At 30.3% G+C, this 11,144-nt stretch overlaps 1 long non-coding RNA gene across 1 annotated transcript; it reads right to left on the reverse strand.

Annotated features, from left to right (window-relative positions):
- Window positions 1-3,980: 3,980 nt before the first annotated feature.
- LOC131423229 (uncharacterized) lies at window positions 3,981-10,115 on the reverse strand. The gene is made up of 2 exons (XR_009224400.1): window positions 9,566-10,115; window positions 3,981-4,878 (listed from the first exon to the last, which is right to left on the reverse strand). It is a non-coding gene; the product is annotated as an uncharacterized LOC131423229 (long non-coding RNA).
- Between the last annotated feature and the right edge of the window lie 1,029 nt (window positions 10,116-11,144).

Below are 11,144 nucleotides of genomic sequence, written 5' to 3' on the forward strand. Positions count from 1 at the left end.
CAGAGGGAATTAGAGCAAGTTATTTTGGCTTTCCCATTTCCATTTTCCATTTTAAAATCTTCTCATCTGTAAAATAGAAAATCAATGGTGCATAGCTCCTCCAGTTTGGAGAAATGTAAACTGAGATGAATTATATACAAATTTCAAAGCAGTGTCTAAAATATTGTAAAATACTCAATAAATGTTAGTTATTATTGTTATCATTTAAATACATAGGTATGTATATAAAAACTATCATATATAATGTATATACATATATGTATATATATATATATATATATATATATACACATATACACACACATATTTATATACCACCAATTAATAATTAGAACTTGAATTTAAATTAAGGCATATTACCATTTACTTTAGTATCCCCTAAATGAAATGTTTAGATATAAATTTAACAAAATAAATATATGATCTATGTGAGAAACTCTTCCCAAATCTAATGAGAACAATCCAAAAATAAATTGAGGGATATACCAAGTTCATTGATAAGATGAAACAATATTGTCAAAATATCAGTTCTTCTTAAAATTATCTACAGATTCGGGGAAATCTCAAATAAAATCCTAGAAAGTTATTTTGTTGATATTGACAAACTGATTCAGATATGTATATGCAGTAATAAAAAGCCTAGAATAGAAAACACAGTATTGAAAGAAAGGAACAAAATGGAGAACAATATCCGCTGTCTTCAAAACTTATTGTAAAGCACTACAATAAAGGCAGAGTAGTATTGATAAATGAATAGAAAAAGAGGCCAGGAGATCAAAATAAAGAAAGACCTCAGAAATAGAGTTACACAAATATAATCAACCAATCTTTGATAAAAGCACATCAGTTTGAGAAATAGTAGTAGAAGAACTAACCTTCTACATTCAATGAAAGAAAAAACAATCTAGAGATTGACCTTACATCCTTCACTAAAGTAAGCTCATAATGGATCATAGATCTAATTATAAAATGCAAAGACTGTAAAATTCCTACAAGATAACAGGAAAACCAAATTATGTTGGGGTTCATAACTTTTAGATACAACATCTAACATGAAATGGAAATGTAATCACTTGGATTCATTAAAATTAAAAAAAAATTTATTCTGGTGAATTACTAACAAGAGATTTAAAATAAAAATCAGTCACAAATTAAATAAAAATACTTGCAAAACATGATATAAGATGTTTATCAAAATATACCAAGAGCTCTTAAAACCCAATGATAAGAAAACAATGTGATTAAACAATGGGCAAAATATCTGAATATAAATCTAACTAAAGAAGAGATGCTAACTGGCAAATAAGCAAACACAAAGATGCTCAGAATCATAGATCATTCAAAAATTGCAAAACAAAACACCAGAAAAATATTATTACATACCTATTATAATGGCCAAATTCCCAAACACTGACAATATCAAATGCTGATAAAGAAAGAGGGTAAAGCCACAGAGACTCTCATTCAGTGTTCATGAAAATGTAAGGTATCATATTCATTCTGGAAGACAGCTTGACAGTTTGTTATAAAACTAAACATACTCTTACCATTAGATCCAGAATTTTCTTTCTTGGTATTCAGTCAATAAATCAGTAACTGATGTCCCCACAAACACTTGCACATACATGTTTATAGAAGCTTCCTGTAAAATTACAAAGACTTGAAAGCAACCAAGATGCCCTTCATAGGTTATAAATAAATAAACTGTTGTACATCCAGAAAATAAAATAGTATTCATTTCTAAACATAAGCTATCAAGTCATGAAATAATATGGAAATCTTTATTTTTAAGTGAGAAAAAGCTAATAAGAAAAGGTAGCATTTTTCATGATTTCAACTATAGGACATTCCTAAAAGGTAAAATTTTAGATATATTAAAATATTCGTTACCAGGTAAGGGGTGGAGTGGTAAAGCAGTGGAGCAGAGAGAATTTTTAGGACAGTGGAAATATGCTGCTTAATACTGGGAAAATGCATACCTGTACTAATACTCATAGAAAGTACAACACCAAGAGTAAACTCTATTGCAAATCATAGACTTGGGGTGATTATGCTGTTACTAATTATAACAAATGGTGGACTGGTATGGGATATTGATAATCATGGAGGTTATACATTTTTATGTAAATTTATGGGAACTCTGTATTTTTCATCTAATTTTGCTTTGAAGCTAACACTAAAAAGTAGAGACTATGCACTAGTTCAATGGGGAGAGAGAGAAATAACACTTTAAAATTTATTGATGGATATTAATTATACACAATTAGAGAAGAATAAGCTTCATTGGGACATGCATATAACAAAATTTGGTCATTTAAAAAAATCATATAAGTATATATGATTTGTATACAGATAATCACAGAAATTTACACTATTCTTGGCTAAACCTTGATACATGAAATTAGGATTGTTTTAAAAGCTTGTATTTATGCAAAACTTTTATTTTTTAAACTTATACATTACAATAGTATATATTTTGACATATCATACATACATAGAGTAAAACTTCCCATTCCTGTGGTTGTACATCATGTGAAGTTACATTAGTTGTGTATTCATATATGAACATAGGAAAGTTATGTCAGATTCATTCTATTATCTTTCAAATTCCCATTCTCCTTTCTATCTCTCATAAGCTCCTGTCCAATCTGGTGAATCTCCATGTCCTCCCCCTCCCCCCCCCGCCCTCAACCTTTTCTATTGTGAGTCAGCATCCACATATCAGAGAATACATTAGGTATTTGGTTTTTTGGAATTTCCTTCTCTCATATGATAGTTTCTAGTTCCATCCATTTACTAGCAAATGCCATAATTTCACTCTTCTTTATTATTAAGTAATATTCCATTGTCTATATTTACCATGTTTTCTTTATCCATTCATCTGTTGAAGGGAACCTAGCTGGTATAAACATTGATTTGGCCATGTCATTACAGTATATTAACTTTTAAAAATTCTTTTAAAAAATATTTTCTTTTTTTAGTTGAATACAATATCTTTATTTATTTATTTTTATGTGGTGCTGAGGATCGAACCCAGGGCCTCGAATGTGCTAGGCGAGTGCTCTACTGCTGAGCCACAACCCCAACCCCCAGTATACTAATTTTAAGTCCTCTGGGTATATACTGAGGAGTAAGATAACTGGGTCAATTCGTGGTTCCATTCCTAGTTTTCTGAGGAATCTCCACACTGTTTTCTATAGTGATTGTATGAATTCGCAGACTGCCCCCCCACAGCAATGTATGAATGTACCTTTTTACCCACATCCTCACTAACATTTATTGCTACTTGTATTCTTGATGATTGCCACTTTGACTAAAGTGAGATGAAATCTCAATGTGTACTTTTAATTTGCATTTCTCTAATGGTTAGTGATATTGAATATTTTTCATTTATTTGTTGATCACTTGTATTTCTTCTTCTGTGAAGTGCCTGTTCAGTTGCTTTGCCCATTTATTGATTGGGTTATTTGTTTTTTTGGAGTTCAGTTTTTTGAGTTATTTATATATCCTGGAGATTAATGCTCTATCTGAGGTGCACATGGCAAAGATTTTCTCCTATTAATCACATTCTTGATTCTTTCCTTTCTATGAAGAGGATTTTTACTTTGATACCATCCCATTTATTGATTTCTTGAAATCAGGATGTTGATTCTTATATCTTTTTTTCTTATAAAACTCACTTTCTTCTATACCTGAGAGACACCAGTTTTGGTTAGGGTCTTCCAATGAACAGGTCTCTTTGATATTTTTAAATCAGAATCATTCATCATTTTACATGTTCTATATCACATGCTAGTATTGTTACTGCATATAAGGAATGAAGGTAGATATTCATACTTCACTCCCAATTGAAAAGAAAAACAAGTCAGTCTTCAATGATTAAGAGAGACACCAGTTGTAAGACATGTGTAAAAGGCCTGTATCAAATTAAATTTTTATTTTATGCCTATGTTGCTAAGAGACTAAGGGTTTTTAACCACAAACAGGTGCCAGATTTGGTCAAATGATTTTTCTGGATTAAGATAATCATGTAGGTTTTTCTTATTTAGAATTTAATTTCATAAATTAATTGATTGATTTTTGAATGATAACCTAGTCTTGTATTCTTGGCATAAACACTTGGTCATGATATATTTGTCTATTTATGTGTCACTAGATTTTATTAATACATATTTCATTGAGGACTTTTGTATACATGTTAATGAAGAATATTGGTCTATAGTTTACATTATCTAGCAATGTCTTTGGTTTTGATACCAGGATAACTATGGTCTTATAAAATGAATTGAGACTATGGTGCTCTTTCCTACTTTTTGAGAAAACTGTGTTTAAAGTATATGATTATATGATTTTTTTTTTTTTTTTTGTAATCAGGGATTTAACTCAGGGGCAGTCAACCACTGAGCCACATCCCCAGCCCTATTGTGTATTTGAATTTAGATACACGATCTCACTGAGTTGCTTATCACCTTGCCCATTGTAGTGGTTGGCTTTGAACTCATGATTCTCTTCTTTAAGCCTCCTGAGCTACTGGGATTACAGGCATGCACCAACATATCCAGCTGATTACATCTTTTTTAATTTTAATTTTTAACACCATGATTTGGTTAAATCAACATAAAATGAACTACATTATTTTCAAAGTATATAGATTTACAAATCCATACAAATCAAAATAATAAACTTATCCATAGACAATCTCTCTCTGTATCTCCATTCCCTAAGGCACTGACCACACATGTATAACTTTTTTTTTTATTTCAGCATTATTTACTTTCCTTTATGTTGTTGTACATTTTAGTTGTTCACTCTATTTTTTTTTTATTGTTGAGTAGTATTTCATTGCACAGTCTTCCCAAAACTTGTGTATCCATTTGCCTATGGATGAAAAATATGGTCATTTAAATTTGGATGTATTATGTATATACCTTCTATGAACATTCACATAAATGATTTGTATAAATATATGCTTTCACTTGTCAGAAGTAAACACATAGTAGAATAGATGTGTCACGTAGTAGGTACAGGATTTGTTTGAATTCTGTAGAAATTGCCCCATAGTTTTTCAAGAATATTGTACTGTTGTATATTTCCACAGTACTGTATGACTGTTCCAGTAATTTCACCAACTCCTGGTTTAATCAGACATTTTGAAGACTAATGGTCAGGAATTTTGTAGATTGTCTTTCAATTTGCCAGATAATCTATTGAATTTAGGACATTTTAATAAATGTGTAGTGGTATCTCATTAATCTACATTTCCCTAATGGCTAATAAGGCTGAGCTTATTTCTATGTGCTTGTTCAAACATTCTGCTCAATTTTTAAAATGATCTATTAGTGTATTATAGTTATACATAATGGTGGGGTTTGTTTTGACATATTCATACCTGCTTGGCATATAATTTACTCCATTTTAGTCCCCAGTACTTCCTCTTTCCTTCCCATTCTCCCTTCTTCTGCTCCCCTCCTTTAACCTACTGGTCTTCCTTCTATTTATTGCTTTTCTTTAATTGGTGTTTTTATAGATTTACATAAAGGTTTGATTCCCTGTGATATATTCACATATATTTATGGCACAATTAGGTTTCTTTTTATTTGTTAGTGATTGTTTTAACTTTTCATAGTATTTAAATTAAATATTTTACCAATATATGTTCTTAATATTCCACTTCAGGTTTTAGTTGTCATATATATTATACATATTATAACACAATTTTAAGATATTCCCATGCATATTTTAAATTACTTCAGTGGAGAAAATAATATATTTTATTTCTCTGATATTTAGTCCTATTTTTCTATGGTAACTTCTTTTTTTATATCTAAAGTGTTAATTTTTATCTCCTAGAGGATGTTAATAGAAACTATTTGACATTTAAAAAAAATAATTTTATCAAGGGTCATCTTTGTGTTGGCAACTATTGACTTCCGGTTCTCTTTTTATTTGGTCAGATGAATATGCCAAGTAATTTCGGGTTGTATACTGTATAATTTGAATATTTTGTTTTGAAACACTGGTTCTGTAAAAATTCTCTATGAATGTTATTTTTTTTTCCCTTTTTTCAACAAGCAATCAATCTAATGAATTTCCTGCTATAAATTCTATCCTGTCTACTGTGGGGGGATATATTACAATGTCAGCTTAGTTTTGTATCCTGTGTTATGATCATTGCTTCTCTCCAATGTGCACTTCAGGATCCTTCTTGAATTTTGGCAGTGGTTTATACTATAATTCAATTATTAAAGCCATTAATAAGATCTTTGGATATATATTGTGCATTCATATCTTGGAAAGGTTGTTAACTCATACACATATATATTAGATTGATTTTTTTCTGTACTTCCTCTCTATTCCCATAGACTTTTTTTCCAGGTACTTTTGGCTTCTTTGGTGATTGTATCTTCACATTCAATTGTGTAATGACTGGTACTTAGGCAAGTGCAGTCAAAGAAAAGAAAAGGAGACAATACAAGCTTTGTCTTCATACAATTGGTACTTCTTTTCTTTTTAATTTTAATATTCTTCTCCCTATTTACTGAGATAGGGTTATTTAGAATTTAGGTTTCCTCCTTTCCATGGTAGCAAGGATTTTCAATTTTTATGTAATTGGGGCAAGACTATGAGAAGAAAAGACAACCCTGAAACAATGAGGACTCTTTACTCTTCAGCTTACAGATGCTCATTTCCCTGTGTTCTGGCCAGGAAAAAATAAAAAAAGAAAACATTCTTAGAGATTGTAATGTTTTATATATATATATATATATATATATATATATATATATATATATATTTCCTCAATTCTATATATTCTTGATTCTAGTCTTAGGGAAAAATGCTAGGGGAAAAATATCTCAACATCAGTGTATGAGTAGTTCAAGTTTTGACTTTGTTCACTCATTACTCTCGTTGGTATTTACAGAGTCCTTTTGGAGTTCATTTTTGAAATCTTTTAACAAATTTTAATTGAAATCATTGCAACAAATACTTGAAGTAGAATTATTTCATCTTGGCTAGTATTGAGTAGCTTTTTTTATTAACTTACTTTTACTATTTTGTTTAGTTGATTGGGTATTACTGATATACAAATAACTATATATATATATATATATATGTATATATATATATATATATATAATGTATACAACTCAATGAGTTTGGATTTATGCGTATAGCCACAATCAATACAACAAATACATCTATTACCCACAGAAGTTTCCTGTGTGTTTTTTGCTTTCTGTATGTATGTGGTAAGAAAACTGAACATAATATCTACCCTCCTAAAATTTTAAATGTACAATACTGTATTGTTAACTATAGGAACTAGGTGTACAGAAGATCTCCAGAAATTATTCATCATATATTACTGCAACTGTGTAATGTTGAACAATTTCCCCTTTTCTCTTTTGAACAACTACCATTCTATTTTCTATTCTTTTAATTGTTGCTATCTTAGATGCTTTTAAATAAGTGGAATTATGTACAATTTTTTTCTTCATCAACAAACTTATTTTACTTAGCATAATGTCTTCTTTCTTTTTTAAGATCAAATAATATTATATGCATATAATATTTTATTTATATAAATATGTAAATTGGTAATGAAAATAAATTTATCCATTTAGCCATTGGTTATTTCTATATTTTGATTATTGTACACAATGTTACAATAAGCAAATAAACATGGAAACCCAGATATTGCTTTGAGATCCTGATTTCAATTCTTTTGGAAATAACTCAGATGTTGAATTCAGTTTTTTTTTTTTTCATTTTTGTGACATTGGGCATAAAACTTATGCATGGGCCTCATGCATGCCAGATAAGGTGGCTAACACTGAACTATACCTCCATCCCTGTTGGTTTCATTTTTTTAATTTTTGAAGAATCTTCTCCTTTCTGTGTTCTTTAGAAGCTGTACATTTTATATTCCCACCAATATTATGCAAGAGTTTAATATAATTTAAGAAAAAATATGATAAAATTTTAAGCAATGTGCTAGCTCTGAAAATAGAGTATACATTAGACCCGGGTGCACAATTTCGTTTAGATAATTCAAGTTTAACTATTGAGAATTACATATCTTCTCTATAAAGCCAATGCATTAATTATTTTAACAGTGATGTAAAGTTTTAATGGCATTCATAAATATTCTACATATATAAAATAATATAAATTGCAAAAAATAGCTAATATAATAGTAAGAATAAGCTATAAATGTTTTAGTATTGAAATTTTTTCTTTTCCATCTCAAAAAGTATGTTTACGAGATTGAATTTAGTAAATCAACAAAGAGATACATAAGTTTAATATTTAACATCATATGAATAACTGCAAATAAAAACAAATGGAAATGTATATATTTTTCTTCATCACCTCCAGGTAGTATGAAAAAAGTTTGAAGAGAGGAAAAACTACATCTTTATTATTTTATATTATTTTGTACTTATTTAAATTGTGTTGCTGTGCTCATGTATTCCTTTCATTATTGTGAACAATATATATACACACACACATATATATGTATGTTTCCAAATATAAAGTAGCAATAAAGGTAAACAGCTGTGAAGCAGAGGGATAAATGTGTTTTCATTTTTGTTGTTTTTCCTGGGGACTTTAAGAGAAAGTTTCACAAAACAGCATGCAATAAAAAGAAGTCCTTTTTTTTTTTTAATCACAACCAATCTGAATAATTAAACAAACTTTTTTCAAGTTTTATGTAAGCTTTGTGGGAAATGACTCCTATGAGACTTTTGTGAGAAAGTTTAAACATGTTTTACTTTCAGATAAATTAATTCATTTAACATTATTTAAACACCTATTAAAGCTAATCATTATACCAACTAATCATATTGACATGATGAAAGAAGTCACAGTCTTTGGACTTGATAAGTTTTCAAATAATATGGTGAGAGAGACAGCTGCAAAACTCTCAAAAATGTGAAGTTCTGTACCAGAAAAACAAACAAATAAAAAATAAAAATATATGCTATATTTTGACAAGAGGAGCTGAGGTACATTGAAAAGAAAAACCCTGAATGATAAGTAGGACCTCAAAATGGGAAAGACAAGTCTTTCTAAGGGGTGGGAAACTAAGATGAACTTTTGGTTGTAATGCATGAATAGGCAGAGATGAACGAACGCATAGTAAGCAGAGATTGGTTGATTCATAAAGAAAAAGTAATCAAGCTGGAGGCTTGGTTTTATCCTACCAGCAATAAGTATTTATTAAAGCATTTAACTATAGGATTAATAAATTCCAAATATCATGTCAGAATAATTATATGGAAAACCATATTACATATGGATTTTGTAGAAAGCGACCTGAGGCAAAGATGCAAATTATTAAGTTATTGTATTATTTAGTTTCTGCAATTTGATGTTGATTACAAAGATTAAAAGAGTCCATTGAATCTTAAAAGGCTAAGAAGTTAAATCAGAAATTTTATTTGTTTAGTTTCCTGCAATATTTTGTTTGGTTGTTTTCATCTTTTTCATCTGTCATAAAGAAGAAAATAACATTGTCCAGTAAAGAATCATGACATATATTTTCAAAAGTAAGACTTACATCTCACAGAAGCTATTGGATTTGTCATTTGTGCCCAGTGTGTACTTCGGTTAGCATGATAGACACTTAATCTCCACCAGCATCTGGAAAATTATTTTAGCAATAATTTAATTTCCAATCTCATATCTAAGATTCTGTCGTTCTTTTTTTCAAACACTATATCTAGACATTGCAAAACATTCCTCTACTTTGATATAATGCTCCTCTACTACAGTATAAATGTCATATTAATAAAAATTGCTTTCTTATGTCAATTTTGTCAAATTCATAGATATTTTAATGATTTACTTATTTGGGGCAGCAAAAGGCGTTGCCTTTTTATTTGTTCGTTTCCTGCCTCAGATGTATTTGTACAAACAGCATAGGAGAACACCAGCCTCAGGCAGAAAGCAGCACAGGAGACAGGTCAAATCTTCTGTCCTCACTTTGACAGAGACATAAGAAGTGCTTTCATGGGAGCCCAGGGACCTTTGAAAACCTGAGCTTGACCCAGGACTGAAGCTGGAGCTGGAACTGCAGTCAAGGCCTGGGCTTTAGTTTGAGCAGTGACCTTGGACTTTAAAGCTGGAGATTCTTAGCAATGCAGTCAGGCGCTCCTGTGCTGAACTTAGGGTGAGTAATGTAGGCAAGTAGATCAGGTTTATGGCTAACACGGTTTGGGTTCCCGGGCTTCACTTCCTTGAATTTCACCACAGCGTTGATAACTTGGACATATGAACTCATAGTCTTAGTGTCTCTGGTCTGCCTCTTGAAGCCCTACTTTTTGTGCTTTTTGGTAAAGTACATGTTCCTCAGGAAGTTGCGGTCTACTCCCATAGGTGATATCTTTGTGATGAGGATCTTTGATAACTGTTTCTCTTATATATTTGGGATTGGTGGTGTGCGGTGTGGTTCTTGGATTTAGCCATGTCTACACAAAAACTTGTGCCTCCCAGAGTACCTGTGTCTCAAAGAGGAAAAGTGACACTTGTATTTTAAATTGTGTATAATTGCCTTAATAACCAAAATGTTATATTTTTTTTAGAAAAAATATCTTAGCATAGTTCTTTATTATTTGTGTTTAATTGAGATCTCTTTCCAGCAGACAATAGGAAATTGCCACTCATGATATCATTTGATTCATTATCATTTCGAATGAAGTAATCATTAACTTTTTAAAAATGTACTCTTTATTGAAATACAAAAATTTCCCCACCCTACATGTATTTGTTACTCCCAAATTTCTGAATACATGAGAACTTGAGATGCAAAATAAAACCCACATAGAAAATTTGACTCTTTGTTTACTATATTAATTTTCTATACTGAAATTCCCCCAAATTAGAAAAGACACTAAGTATGAATCCCCAAATCTTACTTAAAAGCTATCGGAGTTTCTGTAGTCATCATGAATCACTCTAATAGGGTAACATTCTATCAGTTATGACATCAACACATTTGAGTTCACTTGGTATTTCCCAAAGAAAAAAATTTTATTTTGAGATAATTTCATGTGTTTTTTTCTCATTTTGACTCAACTGAATTTCAGTGCAAATTCTAATCTGAACAAATAAACACTTGAAATTTTTCCTGGATGAGG

The sequence above is a fragment of the Marmota monax genome, unplaced genomic scaffold (assembly GCF_021218885.2).
Source record: "Marmota monax isolate L192 unplaced genomic scaffold, Marmota_monax_Labrador192_F-V1.1 WCK01_AAM20220418_F8-fsc00391, whole genome shotgun sequence".
NCBI lineage: Eukaryota > Metazoa > Chordata > Mammalia > Rodentia > Sciuridae > Marmota > Marmota monax.